This window comes from Prionailurus bengalensis, chromosome B4 (assembly GCF_016509475.1).
Source record: "Prionailurus bengalensis isolate Pbe53 chromosome B4, Fcat_Pben_1.1_paternal_pri, whole genome shotgun sequence".
Classification (NCBI taxonomy): Eukaryota; Metazoa; Chordata; class Mammalia; order Carnivora; family Felidae; genus Prionailurus; species Prionailurus bengalensis.
This window is the reverse complement of record NC_057358.1, coordinates 128,671,779-128,693,239: the sequence shown is the minus strand read 5'-3', so window position 1 is coordinate 128,693,239 and position 21,461 is coordinate 128,671,779.

The following is a 21,461-nucleotide window of genomic DNA, read 5'->3' as shown; positions in this document are numbered from 1 at the left end:
CCATCCACCACAAGAGAAAATCCAGAATGATTAGAGTGAAGGGAATTGAAACTATAAATGCCAATTTGGACCTGTGCATGTGAAGTTCTTCGGCACCCTGTGGTTGGAGATGCGCAGCAGGGAGTTGGAAATGTGGATCTGGATCCCGGGTAAGAAGCTGGTGACAGAGTATAAATTTGGGAGGTGTCATGCTTCAAAATTTATTTATTTACTTTGAAAGATGCAGGACATGAGTGGGGGAGGAGTAGAGAGAGAGAGGGAGAGAGAGAGAATCCCAAGTAGGTTCTGCACTGTCAGCGTAGAGCCCAGGGCAGGGCTTGATCCCATGAACTGTGAGATCATGACCTGAGCTGAAATCAAGAGTCAGACACTTAACCAATTGAACCACCCAGTCACCCCAAAGAGATTTCATGATTTAAATAGTGTCCCACAAAAAGGTATGTCCAAGTTCTAACCGTTGGTAACCATGAGTGTGGATTTGTTTGTGGATATAACTAATTTCAGAATCTTGAAATGAAATCATCCTGAACTAAGAGTCCTAAATCCAGTGACTATTGTCCAAATAAGAGAAAGGAAAGGGAGGTTTGAAATCCAGAGAGAACACAGAGGAAATTAGAAATGAGAGTGATTGCCAACGATGCCAGAGCCACTCGAGGCTAAGAGAGAGGAATGGAATGGGTTCCGCCCCGCCTCAGAGCCTCCACCAGGAACCAGCCCTACTGACACCTTGATTTTGGACTTCTACCCCCAGGACTGTGAGAGAATAAATTTCTGTTGTTTTAAGCCCCCCAGTGTGTGGTAATTTGTTGCAACAGTCCTAGGAGATGAACACAGGAGGCTTCAGCCATGCAAGGAATTTTAAGCCCCAGGATATGGCGAGGAAGGAGAGAGGTGGACCCAAGACAGAAATCAAGTGAGACCAATATGGCATTGAAAATATGGCGTCAGAATGGTGAGTTAGGGCAATCAGAGAGGTAAGACGAGAACTATGAGGGTGGAAGCTCGAAAGGGCATGAGCTTCAGCAGGAAGGTGTGCTCCTCAGTGTCAGATTTTGCAGAGAAGACATATAGACTGAAGGCTGAGAAGAGAATACCAAATTTAGCAATAAGGTCATTGGTGACTTTGAGTTGGAGAAGTTCCAGTAAACTAAGCAATAAGTAATCTGTGAGAAATGTGAAGTCAGTAGAGAATTCTTTGAAGAAGTTTGGCAATTGTGAAGGGAAGAAGGTGGCCACGCCGGCAGCTTGGAAGCATTTAGATTCAAGAAAAAGCGTCTGCAGGCTAAGGAGCATGAACATGTCCAGAGGCTGTTGTGGGAACTAGCACTGGGCAAGGCTGGCAATGTAGAAGAGAGCAGAGACCATGAAGGGGCTAAGACCATCTGAGAGAGACTTAAATGCAACATTTGGGATATGGAGTCCAGGGGACTTCTTAATAGAGAGCTGCTGTGGGGAAGCAGGTGCCCAGTGGGAAACATCTCCCAGCCTCCCTTGCAGCCTGATGGGGACATGTGATCAGTTCTCACCAATGGTGTGGAACAGAAGTGGTACGTCCCCTCCAAGCCAAGGTGGGTGAGGAGTGGGTATGCCTTCTCTACCCTTTTTCCCCTCACCTCCAACTGGATGCAGAGGACGTCATAGCCCTTAGGGATGGTGGCACCACAAAGCTGAGAAAGCCTGGGTTCCTGAATCACCACCCGGAGGAAAGCCTTCTGTTAATAGGAAAAGTCACAATGGACTCCCATAAGTGAGAAAGAAAGATTGTCCCAAGTCATGGAAATATGGGAGTTTGTTTGTTTTAGCAGCTAGGTGACTATAATACAATCTGCATATTATATGTGTCCAGAACTTACACTGCTGGCTTCCTGCAACCTGCCAGAGCTCTCAGCTGCTACCAGACTAACCCATTAAAGATCATCTGCCTGACAGTATAGCACCTCTCCTACCCTAACTGAAAGTCTCTCATTCATTCAACGTAAATGGTTAAGCTCCTACCACGTGTAGTACCCCGAGCAGGAGACAGGGATTTGGCCATACGTGTGATAAGGTAGCTTACATTTTTAATGGGGCACACAGAAACTAAACAGACATGTAAACATGTAATTTAATATTAGGTAGGAATATATGATGTACTTTGAAAACATGAAGCAAAATAAAGGCATAGAAATAAATCGAATAAACAGAATAGAGGGATGGATGGGCTGGGGTGCAATTTTAATTGAGTTAGTCCAGGAAGGTTGCCTTGAGGATAAGACGTTGACGCTCAGATTTATGCAAAGGGACCAAGCAAAGCTAAGAAAAAGCTGAAGGAAAGGCAAGCCGGACAGAGGGAGCAACACATGCAAAAGCCCGGAGAAAGGAATGTGCTTGACATTTTGGAGGGCAGCGAGAGGGCCAGTGTGGCCTCAGCAGAGTGGGCAAGGTGGAGGGGGCATGACAGAGGTAAGGCAGAGAGGTGAATCACGAGTCAGACCGCCTTGGGTCTTGGGGAGGAATCTGAGTCCTTTTCTAGGAAATTGGGAGCACAGACCCTGTCTCCCAGGCAGGCAGGCAGGCAGGCAGGACTTCTTCCACTATTTCCCAAGAGCTTGCCTGTTTCCTCCCCGAACACCTGTCTGGCTTCCAGGACCCAGCTCCTGCCCCTCTGTTCCTCCCCCTGTTAACTCGCTCAGAGCTCTCCTGGGCACGGAGCAGCCAGACTGCAGGGTGCCTTTGCCAAGGAGAAGCAAGGTAGAGGAAGCGGCTTTTTCCATGAGAGGTGACTCCTCTGCAGAGAAAATGAAGTTCATGGGCATACTGGGAGAGAAGCAGCACCCACGAGGCAGTGAGCACTAAGTCTATATTTGAGCTGAAAAACATGCAGACAGGCGGGCGGGAGCCCAAACACAACTGTTTATGCCTTCTGCGATCGCAAATGAGTAATTTTGCCTCCTGGAGTTTCAGGAAGCTCCTCCAGCTCGGAAGCAGAGCCATCTCTCATACTAGAAGGCCGCAAGGATGCGCGTGAGGGTGTGGGGGCCTCCACAGATGGAAACGCTTCCAACACCCGCAGTCGTTTGCATTTGCACACTACGCTCCGCTCCTTCTATCCTCATGGTCCTGGCCACACAACAATCTGGGGCAGGGACCGGCCTGTTTTGTTTAACAAACGAGGGCATACTGGTGCTGACAGGTGATGTGTTATGTGGGCCTAAGTTCGCAAAGCCAGTAGCGGGGTTATTCTTGTGAACCACGTTTAAAAGTCATCATGATTCCACCCACCCCACCCCACCCCCGCCCCCAACCCCCTGCATGAAATAATCCATGGGTACTTAAAATTCAAACTCCTTTCCATGTCCTAAGAAATCTTACACCAGGGACCAGCAAACTCTAGCCTGCTGCCTGATTGTGTAAATAAAGTTTTATTGGGACAAAGCCATGTTTGCTTATTTGCATATGTCTATGGGTGCTTTTGCACTACAGTGGGAAACTTGAGTAGTTGCTTCAGAGACTGGCTCACAAAACTAAAAGAATTTACCATCTGGCCCTCTAATATCAGATTTATTGAGCCTACCTCTTCACCATCTGTTCAGACCCACCTTTCCTCTCTTATCTCTGCTCTCTCTTCTACTCACTCTTTTCCGGACACACTGGTCTTCCTTCTCTTCCCCAAACAAGCCTAGCTCTTCCTGCCTCAGGACCACTTGCCATTCTCACTGAAACGCTTCATCATGATCTTCACACACTGGCCTCCTTTCACATTTCAGGTCTCAGATCAAATGCTAACTCCTCAGGGAGGCCTTCCACAATCTCCTCACCTAACAGGGCCCCGGTCCTGTCTCAAATTCACTCCTCTGCATTTTTTTTTTTTTTTTTGGTGGCATATATGATCTTCTAAGTCATCTTATTCTTTAATGTACTCATTGCCAGAGTCTTTCCCTAGAAAAAACAGCTCCATGGGAACAAGTACCCTGACTGTTTTGGTCATAATTAAATCCCTGATATATAGAATGGTATCTGACACACAGTGGATGCTCCATAGTCAAGTGCTAAATGAATGAATGAATCAAAGAATCAATGAGTAAATCATCACTATCCTTGACGTACATCATAGTTTCTCAACCTTGGCACTAGTGATATTTGGGGCTGAATAATTCTTTGTGGCAGGAACTGCCATGTGCACTGCAGTGTTTTAAGCAGCATCCCTGATCTCTACACACCATATGTCACCAACACCACCGAATTGTGACCACAGAAAATGTCTCCACACATTGCCAAATGTCCCCTGGGGGTGGCCGGGGAGCGATTCACTGCCAGTTGAGAACCACTGAAGATACATGGTTTAAAGCTGTCCTTGGAGCTGGAAATATAACAGTGGGCTTTTATACAAGACCACACTCATCCAGATTCCTAGTTAATTGTAGATGTACCTACCAGGGGCGTCTGTGTTGGGGCCAGCTCCTCGATGAGCTGATGAAATTGTTTCATCAAGGAAGTATGAGCATTGTTTTGGAGACGAAAGTCCCAAGCCAGAAACCACTTTAATGTTTTCAGTAGGGAATGGTGAATAACCGGGGAGCCTGAATGTATGGATTTCAAGTTATTACCAAGCTCTGAACTGACATGAATGTAAAGAGACATTGCTGTGTCCCAGGGAGGGTGGCAGGCGGAAGGGGCCGTGTGGACAGAGAGGGCAAGGGGCTCTCTTGGGGGATCTGGTCATTTATAGGGAATCAGAATTATTAATGTGAGTGTTTTGTTAAGTCTTTTCCCATGACAAGAAGAAAAATGGATGAGAACCGAGATGGAGCAAATGCACCGCCTGGCAAGGGCTGCAGGTGATCTCTGGGGTCCGCAGATGCAGGGAGGGTGGGGAGAGCCACTTAGTGATGTTGTTTTCTATGAAGAAAATGCTGAGTGTGGGAGCCTGCTATTGACACAAGCTGGCTCCTGCCACTCTGCCTTTGATGTAAAGGCTGGTCAATGTATTCTGCTCAGTTCCTGGGGTTGGAGTCTATTTTCATAGCTCTGGCCCCCATGGGGCATAGCTTAATATGCCACCCAACAAACACAGCCCTGCCTCGCCAGAAGGATGGTTGTCCTCCAGCAGGTGACCCTTGGGGCACCATGGTGTCGGCAAAGAGGAGGGACTCAGGCCAGGCCAGGCCGCCCTGACCCATCAGCTGAAATTCCTGGTGGAAGTGGGGCTTGGAGGGAAGAAACAGGGCGGCATCGGCAGCAGCCAGGAGCACTGCCTCTTGCAGCTGGTACATTTCCCTCAGCCTAACTTCCCGTGGGTCCTTTTCCCCTTCCGACAGCCCCAGAGACTAATCCTGCCTCCCATTCCCCTTCACTGCTGCCGGGACTGTCTCCAGTTCTCAGATTTGTCTCCCCCCAAAGACTGGTTTCAAATTAGGATGCAGTTCTGGCTCCCGGATTTCATTGTGGAAAATAAGCACACAGCCTTTTCTTCCTAGGGTGTTGGGACTGGGAAATAGACAGGGGTGAATGAAAACAGCACAAGAAGGGAAATGAATATCATGGAATCTGTTATTTTTTTAATGTATCTAGGCTCTATTCCCCCTTCTGATGATAACACTCACATTCTGGGGGAGACCCATCACCCCCTAACTCTCAGTTCTTGGGATCTGAGCTATGGCCAGCATCAGCCACACCAGATTCAGGGGTAGGTACTTGGCCCAGCGCTGTGACAATCATGGTACACCGTCCTTCTGTTCAAGGTGATGGATTTACAGATGGACAAATGACCCTGGTCAACTCAATCATCATTAGCCCAAGGACTGATGCTACAGGCTAAGGAGTTTAGGGAAGAGGTATGTTCCTCCTGCTGGGATTGAGAAGAGAACAGAATGATGGCCAGGAGCTGCTGGGATCCATTTCCACCACTGGCAGGGAGACTGCCAATTGAGCCAACAGCTCTATGAGATGGGGACAGCCTGACCACGTCCTGGTGCCGCCTTGCTACAGCCATACCTGAAACTGGCCCCCCTTGGACGCTGTCAACTACATAAGACACACATTATATACAACAGTCCTTTTGATTTTTGTTTCCAGCTAGGTTTTAGTTGGGTTTTGGATCTCTTGCAACAAAAGAATTTTGTATTTTAAAAAATTTCTCAGAGGATTTTGATCGAGGATTAGTTTCCTTCTTCCCTATAATTCCTAAGTCCTTTCTCAAACAGTGGCTGGGTACTTTCTCATATATAAGAGTACTCCTTTTTTTTTTTCAATATATGAAATTTATTGTCAAATTGGTTTCCATACAACACCCAGTGCTCATCCCAAAAGGTGCCCTCCTCAATACCCATCACCCACCCTCCCCTCCCTCCCCTCCCCCATCAACCCTCAGTTTGTTAAGAGTACTCCTTCTTTAACCCTGATGCTGGAAGCTGCTGAGTAAATATTTATTGATAACCTACTATGTTCAAGGAACCACGTTTGGTTTTTTTTACCTAAGGTTGCTTATTATTATTATTATTATTATTATTTAATTCAGGTTACAACAACATGCGATGGATAGTCTTACTCTCCATTAAAGATGAACAAACTGGGATTTAGAAAGCAAAGTAAGTGATGAAAGTCATACAGTTAAGAAATGGCAGAGTGAGCATTTGAATCCAGCACATCTCTCCTATGTCATATAAGCCCTTCTCCCATTGAAGCCTGAAGTTACAGTTAAGAAAAACAATGGTTATGCACTGCTCGATCATTGGAATTAATAATACAATTCGCCATTGGAGTGCTCACTGGAAGCCCAAGCCCTGGGCTAAGTACATTGCCCATAATATTTCTAACGTCCACCCAATACTGTAAGATATGGATTGTTTACTTACCACCATCTCCATTTTAAGAACGAAGATCCTGGGGCACGTGGGTGGCTCAGTCGGTTAGGTGGCTGACTCTTGGTTTCAGCTCAGGTCATGATCTCACAGTTCATGGGTTTGAGCCCCACATCAGGCTCTGTGCTGACAGTGCAGAGCCTGCTTGGAATTCTCTCTCTCCCTCTATCTCTGCCCCTCCCCTGTTTATGCTCGCTCACTCTCTCTCTTTCTCAAAATAAATAGATAAACTTTAGAGAAAATAAAAAAGAATGAAGATCCTGAGGCTCAGAAGATGTAAAATAACTTGCTCAACATGCTACAGTTAGCTCAAGAAGAGATAGAATTCCAGAATTCCAGACCACGGAGAGTCCAAGCCAGCTCTCTTTCCAGTAGCCAGATTTCCTCCCAAATCTCAAGTGAGAAATTAACATCTTAAGAGCTTTGCGTTTTCCCACCCCCATGTATCCCTGATCCATAAAAGAAAGCTCTTAGGAAATTTCGTCATATGCCATCCACTTAAATATTTCATGCAGGAGAAGCTTGACTCCCCAGTTAAAATAAGATACTTGGAGGCTGGGTCCATGATTTAAACATCTACACACCAAGAAGCGTAACAGGTGAATCATGAATACTTACTGAAGAAACAAGGTAATTCTCCATCTAAACCTTTTCCCCGAGTGCGGTCTGTGGAGATTTCCCTGGGAATCTTGCTAAAATTGCAGATGTCCAGATCTGAGACCAGGCCTAGTGAATCAAAATACAGGAGATGAAGGAATAAAGCAAATGTGGTATATTGGAATATATATATATATACATATACATATATATATATATGTATATATATGTATATATATATAGATAGATCTTTTATATATGTATAAATATAATAACAATATTATTCAGCCTTTAAAAGAAAGAAGGAAATCCTGCCATATGTACCAACATGCATGAACCTTGAGAACATTGTGCTAAGTGAAATAAGCCAGTCATGGAAAGATAAATCCTGCATGTTTCCACTTATATGAGGTATCTAAAGGAGTCAAACTCACAGAAGCAGAGAGCAGAACCGTGGTTGCCAGGGCAGAGAGGGAGAAAGTAATGGTCAAAGGACATAGAGTTTCAGTTATACTAGAGGAATTCATTCTAGAGATCTGCTGTACAACAGATCTCTATAGTGCCTCTAGTTAATAATAATGTATTGCACACTTAAAAATCTGTTACTACAGCATGCACAGCATTGAAATAACCCTGAGTTATTTACCAAAAAAGAACACCACACTTGTATTTTTAAAAATCTGTTAAGAGGGTAAATCTCACCTTAAGTGTTCTTACCACAATAAAATAAAAATGCAAATTTAAAAAAAGAACATAGGGGGACAAAGCACAGGAATCTGCATATTAACAAGCACCCAAGTGTCAGTTATCCAAGTGACAGTGCATCCAAGTGTCTACTCTGCTAAACAGCAGTCAACCTGAGGGACAAGCCTTTATTCCTTCACTTAACAAACTGCCTGAGTGTCTCTTATACCAAATGTACCTTGTTAGCCATTGAAAATAAACAGTAACCAAGGTCCCTTCCCTCAGGGGACCTAGCAGTGGAAAAAGATAGTATTCAAGTAATTATGAAAACTACTGTTTATTTACGATTATGCCAAGTTTTGTTGGAACAGCAGGGAGAGATCATGGTACACCTTGTGGACCAAGTGACATTCTCACTGGGCTCTGAAGGTGGGGCAGGTGAACAAGCAAAGTGTCTCAGGCATAAGAAAGTATGTACAAAAACACCTTGCGAAGGAAAGGTGAAAAGAAGGTTCTAGAAACTGAAGGAAAGGGAGGAGGTCTACAGTGTTGAGAGGGAGGGTAAGAGTGTTACATTATGAGGCTGGTGAAGCACAACCTGGGGAGGGTGGTTGTATACCACTAGCATTTCTTTGGTTTGTTTTCGTTTTAATTCCAGTAGAGTGAACAGTTATATTGGTTTCGGGTGTAAAATAGAGGGACTCAACAATTCCATCAGATGTGCATTTTAAAAACATCAGGTTTTTCCAGCTGCCTTGTAAAGAAACATTGGAAGAGGACAAGAGTAGAAGCAGGAAAAGCAGTGGGGAGACAGCTGTTGTCCAAGCAGGAGATGAAGGTGAAGGTCAATGTGGACGGGGGTGGTTGTGGACAGTGGACAAAGCCACAGGTATTTGGGGAGTAGAAACAACAAATCTCAAGGATCAGTAGGATACAACAGCACGGGAGAAGAGTTGCAAATGGCTAGATAGAAACCCAGGAGAGAACAAGTGCTCTGTCGGGGAACATGATGAGCTTGGTTTTGGAAACGTCAGTTATAAGGTACGTCAGTCAAGGCTCAATGGCAGGCAATGGAAACCACTCTAGCTGTTTTAAGCAGTAATGGATTTAATTCCCAGAATTAGATGTTCTCTCTGGTATCTCTTACTGTGGAACACACCATTCCAAACTTTATTTCTTATAACAAGAGCCATTTCCTTAGCTCACAATTTCTCTGACAATTTCGGGTTGAGCTTGGCCAAGTGGTTCTTCCGGTCTTGGCTGGGCTCACTCTAGTCTGTGGTCATTTGCAAACTAGCTTAGCAGCTCTGCATCTGGACACTGATTAGCTGTTGGTTGAGCATGATGAAGAACTCTGGGCCATATATTTCTCATCATTTAGCAGTCTGGCTTGAGCTTTTCACACAGCTGCTGGGAGAAGATGTATATGAGGCCCCTTAAGGGGTAGGCTCAGAGTGGGTAGAATGTCACTTTACCTCATTCTGTTGGTTAAAGCAAATTACAATGTCAGCCCAAATTCTAGCAGTGGGGAAACAGACCCATCTCTTTATGGGAAGAATTGCAAAGTCTCCCTGCAAAGGGGAATGGATATAGGGAGATATAAGACATCATGACCATTTTTGCAAGCAATCTATCACAAGTACTTACAGAATCATGGAAAGGACTGCAGGAACACGCCCCATGCTTAGGCTCCAACAATGAACCTGAGAACTTGCCCTCCAGGGGAACCTCTGCCTCTGCCACAACCAGGATGGCTGCCGCAGGACCACTGCTTTCAACAATGGACCGCTGTCATTATGATACAACAATCAAGAAGCCGCTCTTGCTGCTCCCACTTCAGAAGCAGCTGCCTTTCCACATCCAAAAATGCAGTGACCAGAGGCGGGGACCCCACTGCAGAAGAATCTGACATCCCACCAACTGCAGCAGGAAGATGGCCTCTACCTTCCAAATCTCATGTGCATACATATAATTGGTTTTCCTCCAGAATTCCAGCTGCAATGGAGTCTGAGAAATATAACTGCTAGCTTTCCAAGCTTAATAGTTCAGGAAGTTACTCCAGAAGGCATTGGGATGGATTCTGGGTGTCTGACCACAGCATATATCTCAAGGTGATTGCAAGTAAGCCAAGGAAAAATTAAAAAGAAGCAACTGGGTAAATGCAACCACCATCCAGGTGAGAAGTCTGGACTGATTTGAGATTTGAACAAGAGCTGAGCATGGCCCAGGGATTCACGGTGTGCCTAGGATTCATGCCAAGGCCAAACATCCTGACCATTTCCAGAATACAGTTAACAACCTACCCCATCCCCCACTGTCTCAATGATTCTTGCTCTAAGACAAGAATGATAGAAACATTCTTCAATTACACTGAGCCCAGAGTCTAAGCGTGCTACTCCATACCTCTGTGTATTTGACCACTTCCTCCTACAGTCTTGGTGTTTTCCCCAGTGTAGCAAGATGAGTCGGATTTGTCTACATAGATGAATCTCAAAAGCCTTTTGCAGCAACAGAATCTATGAGAATTCCTTGCTCCCATGCACAGGTATGATTCATCCTCCCCCTCCAGAGTCTCTTTGTGAAATGTACACTTCCCAGCAGGTACAAGGATTCATTCCCTCGACATTTGGTGATGACAGCAAGGAAGGTGCCCTAGATTCCAGCCAGGCTGTCCTGTTCCCTACTCCTGCTGAGAGGCAGCTCTGCCCCGGTGCTGGGCTCCCTCCATGTTCCTTCCCTTGTCACTTTTCTCTCCTACACAAACCCTCCCCCATCCAGCTGCAGACCTGGTCTCAATCTGGGACCAATTACAACACTTGATCCAATTGTCCTATGAGGGCGGCTAAATGGCTGAGATCTCAGTAAACTTTTGAATCCATCTATTGTAGACTCAGTGATTACTCAGGGACCAGTCAGATGGTTGGTAAAAATGTCTGGGGGCTTTGTCCTGTGGTACTATTCAATGAAACTAAAGGATCAACGGAGAGAGGAAAGCAAAATGGAAGAGAAAAATCTAGAAACTCAGCAGTTCCATCTTTTTATCGAATCAAAGTATATGAGAACGAGTTCATCCAGAATAGTGCCCTAGACATAAAATGAGAAAAAGAAGACCGCTACCTATATATTTGAAGATCATGCTGCCTCACATAGCAGGAAGTTTTAGCGTCCTTACTACCGGTCCCAGATTGCTTCTTAAGCCAGGAACTAATATAAAGATCCTTCTTTCCCACTTCCTGTCCCAAATTTTAGTCCTAAAAGTATAGCCTCCCTATTTCCACTCATGACGCACCCACTAAGCCATCCTCCAACAGCTAGAAATGCAAACACAATTGTGTTCCTCCCAATTTATAACCTTTTAGTGACCCCCATTGTCCTCCTTTATGTCACACACGAGACTTTTCATGATCTGGCCTCTCCAGTCTTGTCTCTTGCTATAACTCCTTGTTCCAGCTATGCTCCAGCCCTGTCAACCTTCTTATGGTCTCTGGGAAACACCATACCCTCAGTGTCATACCTTTGCTTGTGCTTATCCTGCTACCTAGAAAAGTTCCCCACCCACCATCCCACCCCTGTGTTTAGCTTCCTCCAGTGCCTGCCTTAAAACTTATCCAGGCACCACTCCTGGACCCCAATAGAATGGGTTCCAAACCCAACAAGTGGGCTTTCCTCCTCCTCTCCCCTGAGCAGAAGTTCATGAGGGTAGATATTGCCTTATTAGTTACCAGTGTCCGGCCCAGAAGAGGCACAGAGTCAAGATTAGATTTTAAAAAGAAAATAAATCAATCAATGCATTAGAAAAACAATGGTTCCTGAAGATATGACATGTTTTACTGGGCATCTCAGTATATACACTCCACTATAAACAAGTATGAAATTATAACACCAAGGCTTTAAATCCAACTCACAAATGGTTCCAATAATACCTCTGTGTGTTTGGCGAGAGGTGGGATCCCTAACTTCCACATTCACCCTGATGATCAATCACCAGGGCCATCCAGAGATCAGAAGATAAACGTGGTGGCCCAACCATTTCTCCAGATTGTCAATAAATATTCATTGAGCAGTTACTATGTGTCATACATGGTTCTAGGTGCTGGAGATTCAAGGGTAAAATATTTGACAGAAGCTCTGATGTTGTTGAGACTGCACCCTAGAGAGGAGATGATGAATAAAGAAAGGAGCCCATAGATGAGCAACATAACTCTAGCAAGTGTTAAATGCTGTGAAGAAACCAAAACAGGACAATGGAAGGTCCATTGGCGGCAACAGGCTGCCCAGTTCCAATGACTGTGAGGGCTACTCAGAGGGTGTGGAAGACATCACTGAGGAAGCAGCCTGTGAGATGATTGCTGAATGTCAAGAAGCATCGGAAGGCAAAATTAGGAGAGTGTCAGGCTCTGGGAAGATAGGGGAGCAAGTGCAAAGGTCCTGGGTGCATGCCAAGTTTGGGGCATTCAAGGACAGACAGGCAGCTAGTGTGGTTGGAAGTCCGTGAGCAAAGGGCAAGTGGTAGGTGCTGGTGGTCCCAGAGGTCTGCAGGAATTGGTGACATAGAATTGTACGGACCACCTGAGGAGCAGGAATTCTATTCTAAGAGCAATGGGAAGGGGCTGGGGGGTTTTGAGCATAGGGATGGCATGATCTAATTTAAAAGATCACTCTGGCTGCTGTATCATGAGTAGTAATGGGGGTTAGACAAGAGGCAGGGGAATTGATTAGGATTGTTATTGCAGCGATCCATCTAGGTAGGAGGTGACATGAGAGATGATGGGGCCTCTGCACAGGTGGAAGCCATGGAAATGGCTGGGGTGGGGGTGGGGGTGGGGGTGGGGGCTCAGACCAGGGAGGGAGGGTTAGCCAACAGGACTTGCCATTGCAGGGAGTAAGGGAAACAAAGAAACAGAGAACGACTTCTAGGTGTTTGGTTTGAGCTGCTGGGTGGATTCTGATGACGTTCACCGAGAGGGGGAGGTCTAGAAAAAAGACAGATCTGGAGAATCAAAGTGTGAAAACTGTCCGTGTTACACCTGGGATGCCTCCAAGATGCTGACTTGGATGTGTGAAAGAGGTAATCCATGTGGGAATCTGGAGTACAGGAAGATCAGGCCAGAGATACTGATTTCACCATCCTCACCAAATACATGGCTAATAAAGGCTTGGGCTGGATGAGACCATGCAGGAGAATAGCACACACGAGAAAAGGACCCTGGACTGAGCCCAAGGGTACTCTGTTGTGTTGAAATCAGAGGGTAATAAGTCAGCAGAGGAGAATGACCAAGCTATTGAGAGATAGGTGTGAGCCCAGGAGAGGGCAGTGTCCTGAAGCCAAGGGAAACCCAGCACCTGAACAGATAAGAAGAGCCCACATCAATCGCGCCTCCTGGAAGGACGTTCGATCACTGACATCATCTGCATGGAGAAAGGAAAGCACTTACAAGGAAACGACGTTGGGTAAATAACTATGTGATAATCAATACCCACATCAGGCAAAAGAACTATTTGGTGCCAACAGTAATGACAAGCCGAAATCACAGATCATGGTTTGAATTAATTTTGAGAGCTTAATCTTGAAAGCCCCAGTCCCTAGAATAGGAGATATCGCGAAGGACTGCACTCCATCCTTTGGATAAGGTCTGTGAAGTGCCTATTGGTTAAAAAAGAAAAGAAAAGAAGGTCTTAATCTTTAACTTACCTTATAATTGCTTCACAACGCGTTTACCTGTAGCTAATCAGGGGTAGTTTCAAAGTGAAATGAGGTGTTTCTGCCATAGGAGGAAGAGCACCAGAGAAAAGAGAGAAAAGAGGATTGATTCACCTTGTTTTAGATGTACCGTTCTTACCTGGGGCCCCCTGGATAGAACTCAGGGGTCTATGAAGTTGAGTGGCAAAAAAAAAAAAAAAAAATTGGTTTTTTGTGTTTTTTTTTTTAGCAACCTTACTTTTGCTAACCTCTGACATTTGCCATTTTTTTCAGGACCTTTGATTCTGTGGCCAAGAGAATCAAGAAACTTTTATATCATATTACAGTTGTGGCAGAGATCTTGAAATACTGTTTACCCTCACCAACGACTTCAAAGGACACCTGCCTATAGATACTATTATTTCATGGTGAACGAGGACGGACGTACATTACTATATCACAACTCTTGTTGCTTTTGCTTTATCAATATTTTGATAAACTGAATTTCAGTATAATTCCTCAATATTCTTTTGTGTTATATTTGATGCATTTAAAAGCACAACACTGCGAAGGGGTCCATAGGCTTCCACAGATGGCCAAAGGAACCCACGATAAAAAGATGAAGAGAATGTGTCTAGAACAAAGTCTGGTCTCGGTGGGGGGAACTACTTTAGGAAAAATGGGGGCTCCAGAAGCAACTCTGATTTGGAAGAGAAGATACTCAAGAATACCACACACGTGAAGAACAGAGTTAAGTAGAAATTGTTCCTCAGGAAATCTAGAAAATGTGGAATAGGAAAATTCAAAATATAGGAGCCCTGAGTACTTAGGAGCAGCAAAGAAGCAAGCACCTACTTTTGGAACGGTCTGAAGCAGAAAAACCCAAAGCAGCAATTTCACAGTAAAGATTAATTTAAAAAACAATAATAGTAAAGTGATAGAGTATTACATTAATGGTTCCGATGTAGCAATGCCAGATACAGCAAACGAAGATATTAGATGATCTATTAAATTCGCACCTCAGGTAAACAAAAAAATATTTTTAATACAAATACATCCCAAATATTGCATAGGACATACTTACACCAAAATATATATATTATTCTTTACCTATCTGAAATTTACTTATGGTTGTCCTGTGTCTTGTCTTGCAATCCTACCGATAAATCATGCAGCCACACTTCTGTGTGGTCCCTCCCTTATTGATGCTGGCCATGTGACTTGCTTTGGCCAATGAGATGTCAGCAAGTGTAACACATACAGAGGCGTGATAAATGCTTGGGCAGAGACTGCTGTTCCTCTTGAAGACTACCGCCACCGTGTGAGGAAGCTTGGTTTAGCCTCTTTGGAGATGCATGACACCTTGGAGAGAGGAGCCCAGCTGGCCCAGCTGGCCTAGCCCCAACTGACCCTCCAGCTGAATGCAATCACATGAGGAGCCCAGATGAACCACTCAGACTGCCAACCCACACAATTAATGAGAAATAACAAGCCACTGCCATTTAGAGGTGGTTTGTTAGTAACAATAAACATTCAATACAGTGCATCTTATCGTACCTCACCTAATGAAGGTTTCTAGAACCTTCTTCTACACACAAGCCACTAAAATAGGTAGATGCTCTGTAATTGCCAGAATGCTGTAACCTGCCTACAGTTGGATCACATAGAGTGTGTGTTAAAGATCTATAGTCATGCACCTACCTACTTTTGGAAGTAGGACTGAGTAATTTGCATTTTTGATGAGCCTCCCTGGTGATTTTTAATCCTCTTTAGAGTTTGAAGACTACCACACTAAAAAGACCCCCAAATCAGTAGACACTGTTCAGCCTTCGAGCTCTGTGATGAAGGGGAGGACACAGAGGGGTGTGTGAATACCTACAATCCAAGGCAGAAGGACAGGACTGCTCCAAAAGTGGCAAAAGGAAAATCATATAGCACAGAGCAAGATGAGATTCGAGGTACAAGAGGGCTTCACAGAAAGGGGGGCTTTGAAGCTACAACTTTTGCAGTGAGTATGGGTCACAGAAAAGTCCCGGACTAAGAATTTGGGTTCCTGGGTTTGGGCCTCAGCTAATGACAGCCACCATTTATTGAGCAACTACTATTTATAAGGGAATGAGCTAGGCTCTCTACACTCTTTTGAATCTTCACAACAACCCTGAAGCACAGATGCTATAATCCTGTTTTTAAAGGAGAAAAGAGGCTCAGAGAGAATATGGCACTCTCCCACGGGCACACAGCTCGCAGTTGGCGGAACAAGAAGTTCATGCCTATCACCTAACTCTATAAACCAGGTAGGTGCCTTGCATCAGATGGCATTGCCACTGACAAGGAGCCAGCTCCCCCTCTGAGCCTCCGTTTCTTCATTTGTAAGATGGGACAGGATGCACGAGTTAATTTCTGAGGCCCCATTACTGGAGCCCAATCAGCTCTACCCTCGATACTGATTGTCCTTGTTGGGTTGGGGTTGCGGGGAGGGCGGCAACAGAAAGGATGGACTTCAGCCCTTGGCGATTTGGTGCTAGGTATCTGTCTCAATCAGCCTGGGCTGCTGTAACAATATGTCATAACCTGGCTGGCTTATAAACAAGTTTATTTCTCACCGTTCCGATGACTGGAAAGTCCAAGATCAACGTGCCGATGTGGTCAGGTTCTGGGAAGAGCCCTCTTCTGGGTGGGCAGACACCAACTCCTTATATCCTCACATGGCAGACAGCAGAGAAAAGCAAACTCTCTAGTGACTCTTGTAAGGTCACTAATCATGGGGGCTTTACCCTCATCTAACCCTAATTACCTCCCAAGGTCCCCCTTCCTAATACCATCACATTCGGGGTATGGTTTCAACATATGAATGGGGGGGCACCCACAGTAAGTCGATAATCATACCCAACCCAGAAATACCAGTCACAAACCATCTGCCTGCCACTTTCCATAACAGTGGCTCTCAGGACTCTGTTTGCCTCCTGCAGGAAATGAGAGGGAAAGATAGGATGAAGGGAGGGAGGCGGGTTAGTGATTAACTGAGTGCCTGAACGAATGATTGAATGGACGATAAATCAATGGATGAATTATGGGAACCAGATGGTCGAGGAAACTCTGATAAAATGGCCTCAGCTGAATCAGGAGGACTAATACATACTTGAGAGCAAGGGTAAGGAGTGGAAACAGGTGCTCCAGAGGAAGAAGAGCCTAGCAAACATCAACAAAGGCCAAGGAATAAAAGGTGTGACAGTGTCACAAGACCCACCTGCACAGCTTTGGCCTTTGGGGTCCAGGAGGAAGGCAGAGAAGGGTGGGGGCAGAGAGAACTGAGCAGAAGGTGAACAGAGCCCTGCCAGTGTCGCAAAGCAGCTTGCCACGGAGTAAAGGCCGAGCAGGGAGCGTTGGGGCTCCCTGCACAGAGTTCAGCCCAAAGAGGGTGGGAAGCCACTAACTGATGAGGAAATAAACAGGGAGAGTTCAAAGATCAGCCAAAGATCAGCAAGGACACTCAGATGCCTGGATGGCAAAAGTGCTAGGGTCTTTAGAATCTGAGACCGTGCAGGTTAACGAGAGGGTCAAGGATATCAGCCCATGCCGAGAGCCCGTAATTCTGTACTAAATGAAGTCAACTCAGATCATTTAATTAACTGTTCTCAGGTTTTCTTTGAAGAGGAAGAAAAAAATACTTCCATTTTCTTCTCATTTCTGAGAAAATGAGTCTAGGCTCTGAGACTGCAGTAGGCACTTTGATAATCAAAAAATGTTTTTAAAGTGCAGGGGATTGCTCTGTTAAAGCGAGGAAATCTGTTTAGAAGGAGAGAACAGGAACCGATATTTATACGCCCAGTACTGTACCAGGCGCCTTATAAACACCAAATCATGTAAATCAGCCCAGCAGCCCCCAAGTGGTGATTTGCTGTCTATAATTTACAGATAAGGAAACTGAGTCCCACAGTATCCAGCCAACAGGACACAGAAACCCAGGTTTAGAGTCTGCCTGGGCGCTTGCCTCTGGGACTTTAACTTGTCAGTGTTTGATTTCCTCTTTCAAGGTACAATCCAGAGAGTTCATCTCTTCAAATATTTGCCACATTAAAGTATATTTTCCATTGCCAAAAACCGTCCTATTAATTGAATTTGGGAATCTAGTCTAGGACCTGACTTTTCAATAATATTTAATAACTATTGCTTCCTTCTAGTTAAAAGGGTAAACATAAGAGCTGGACAGAAGTGTTCAATCCAAACACACCCCTAATTGAGGCTCTCTTCCAGCGCTAGTAATGATAAATTATAATTCTATAGAATTCCAGGCATCTCGCACTTAACACGCTCAAACCGAAGCTTTGATCTTCCCTGAAGCTCTCCTACCTTTTACAGTTTTTCCTCATAGCAGCCAATGGCACTGGCATCCATCATCCTGCTCGGGCCATGTGTTGAGGATGCAGTTTTGTTTTCCTTTCCTTCACCCCTCCCCCACTCGTTCCCCACCCAACCCTGAGTCCACCATCGTTGCCCCATCTCTCACTTAGCTCACTGCCATGGCTTCCTAACTTCCATTTTACCCCACTCTGATGCACTCCCACAGGTAGCGAGTTATATTTTAAGGAGGTGGCCATTCTTAAGTAATCTTCCTGCTTAGAATCTCCCAATGATCTGAAGTTGTGTTAATAGTACGGTACCGGTGTTAATCCTAGGTTCTGATCAATGGAACCATTTATGGGAGATGGGAGATGGCTATCAATATTAGCAGGAACTGATGCATAGGGGCACTTGTACCCCAATGTTTATAGCAGCACTCTCAACAATAGCCAAATTGTGGAAAGAGCCTAAATGTCCATCAACTGATGAATGGATAAAGAAATTGTGGTTTATATACACAATGGAATACTACGTGGCAATGAGAAAGAATGAAATATGGCCTTTTGTAGCAACGTGGATGGAACTGGAGAGTGTGATGCTAAGTGAAATAAGCCATACAGAGAAAGACAGATACCATATGGTTTCACTCTTATGTGGATCCTGAGAAACTTATCAGGAACCCATGGGGGAGGGGAAGGAAGAAAAAAAAAAAAGAGGTTAGAATGGGAGAGAGCCAAAGCATAAGAGACTGTTAAAACTGAGAACAAACTGAGGGTTGATGGGGGGTGGGAGGGAGGGGAGGGTGGGTGATGGGTATCGAGGAGGGCACCTTTTGGGTTGAGCACTGGGTGTTGTATGGAAACCAATTTGACAATAAATTTCATATATTGAAAAAAAAACATTAGCAGGAACTGGGTAAATGGTATAAGGGAACGGACTATACTATCCTCGCAACTCTAAAATTATTTCAAAGTTCAAACAATTTTTTTAACCTTCCAGAGATTTCCTTCTGACTTGGACTAAGATTAGGACTCCTTTGCACAACCTTGCCTGCCTCATGTACACCAGTTCCTGTAACCCTCTCTTGCTCCCTGCTCCATTCACTGTGGCTTCCTCTTGGCTCCTAGAAAACACCAAGGGTCAAAGTCCTTCCTCACGTCAGGATCTTTGTACATGCCACCTTTTCCTCTGGTGACTTTTTCCTCCAGTCTCCATGTTGCTTCTTTTTGGTCCTCAGGTCTCGGCTTTAAATAAAAAAACCCTGCTTGGGGGGGGGGGGGGGGGATGGGGGGGGTCTTCCCTGATTTCCCATCTAAAGTGGTTTTCTTCCTCGCCATGCCTGCTCGCGCCTGGCTGTGGGCTCCTCTAGCACGTTGTCTGGTACGTGGAACACACTTGGTGTTCCCTCCCCTCCGTCAGCTTGCACTGTGATTCCCAGATGGATGTTTGGTGTGCTTAATGCTCCCTATCTCTGGCACCAGCATTTACATCACAGAAGCACAGTCCTTGGAGACCTGGAGAAACTTGTACTCACCAAGGCATGCTGGAAATAGATAAATTGTAGAATTTACATCCCCAGCCCATATTCTGGAGAATGGACATTTTGAACAAGATTGATAAAAGGAATGAGAAAAACCCTTTTCTGCACACTGTTTTTGGTCCCATTTCAGCCCCCCCATCCCCCGCACAGGCTATAAAAAGGTTATAGAAAACACGATATGAAAAGGTGGAAGAAATAAGCTTGCCATTGAGAACTTCATCCCTAATTTAGATAAGTGTATCTCAGGAGACATCCTCCTGTCATCCCCTTGAAAGGTTTTGATATCGTGTGACCCTCAGCTTAGCATTTTAGTTCTGAATTCCCCCATCCCCTCCCCATTGCCATGCTAGTTCAATGGATCAGGCAAAATCAAAGTCACAAAGATGCTACATACCACCCATGGGCAGGGACAGGCTTCAAAACAAACAGAGTGCACATCACAGTTCTGTTTAGTGAATAAGAAAATGTGGTACAAATAGCTGTCATTTGCTGCCGGTTTCACCGCTTACGAGGCATTGAGTATTGAAATGTATGCCTTATATTATCTCATTTGATTGTTTGCATTGTCTTGTTTAATGATGTCACCCAAGTGCCAAGGATAGGCACAGAGTAGGTGCTCAGTGATGTTTCCTATAAATGAACAAATAATCTCCTGACATAGGTATTGTTAATATCACCATTTTCTGGATGAGGACCCTGAGACTAAGAGAGAGTAATTTGTTCAACATGACACAAGCAGGAAGTGGAAATCAGGATCAAACCCATGTCTATTCTGAGACCACATGCTTTCCAATCACAGCCCCCTACTCCATTCCAAAACTCATTTTGGCTACAGGTCCATCAGATTGCCTAATCCCAAAGCACAAGTGCCCAATAAACCCCCAAATCTAAAGATAGTCACCCTCACACCGAAATACCTCTCTATTGACTTTCCAGATGATTGGATCTGTGCACCGCTCTGGATGAAAGAGTAACCTTACACAGAGACCTTTCTCCAAAATGGCATTGCCCTTTAAATTTGAAAGTCATCCGGCACTGTATTTCTTCCATTAGTTCAGGGTTGCTGAATTTCCACTTACTCGTCCTGTCGGTAGATATACAGGGAATATGCGAGGATCAGAAAGTCCAGATCCGTTTTGCTGAGTAACTTGAGGGTGAAACTGGTTTGATTGGTGTTCTCACCAGGCTGCTGGTCAGAACCCAGGAGTGCAGAGTCTTAAATAGCTCTACCAGCCTGCAAGGCTTCCAATATTCATGCAGAAAACAAGACCCACAGGGAAAAGAAAAAAAAACAAGCGAGAAAATAAAATGGGAGTCAGAGCATCTGACATAAAAACAATGATAAAAAGTAAACTTGTCGGGGCACCTGGGTGACTCACTCAGGAAACCGTCCAACTCTTGATTATGGCTCAGGTCATGATCCCAGGGTCATGGGATTGGACACTGTGTCAGGAGTGCTCAAGGGTCTCTCTCTCCCTCTGCCTCTCTCCTTTTTGTGCACATGCACACATGTGTGCGTGCTCCCTTTAAAGCAAAAAAAAATTTTTTTAATTTATTGAACAGGATAATCTAAGAATATAATGGGAATTGGGCCCCTGGGATTGTGACATTAGGCAGACTTATATAAGTGCCAACAACTGTACTAAACACCTTACACAAATTTTTGCAATTAATTCTCACAGTAAATCTTAATATAAGCCATGTTATTGTGTGTGATTTCCAATGAGAAAAGTGAGGCTCAGAGAGATTGAGCATCTTTCCCAAAGGCACACAGCTACTA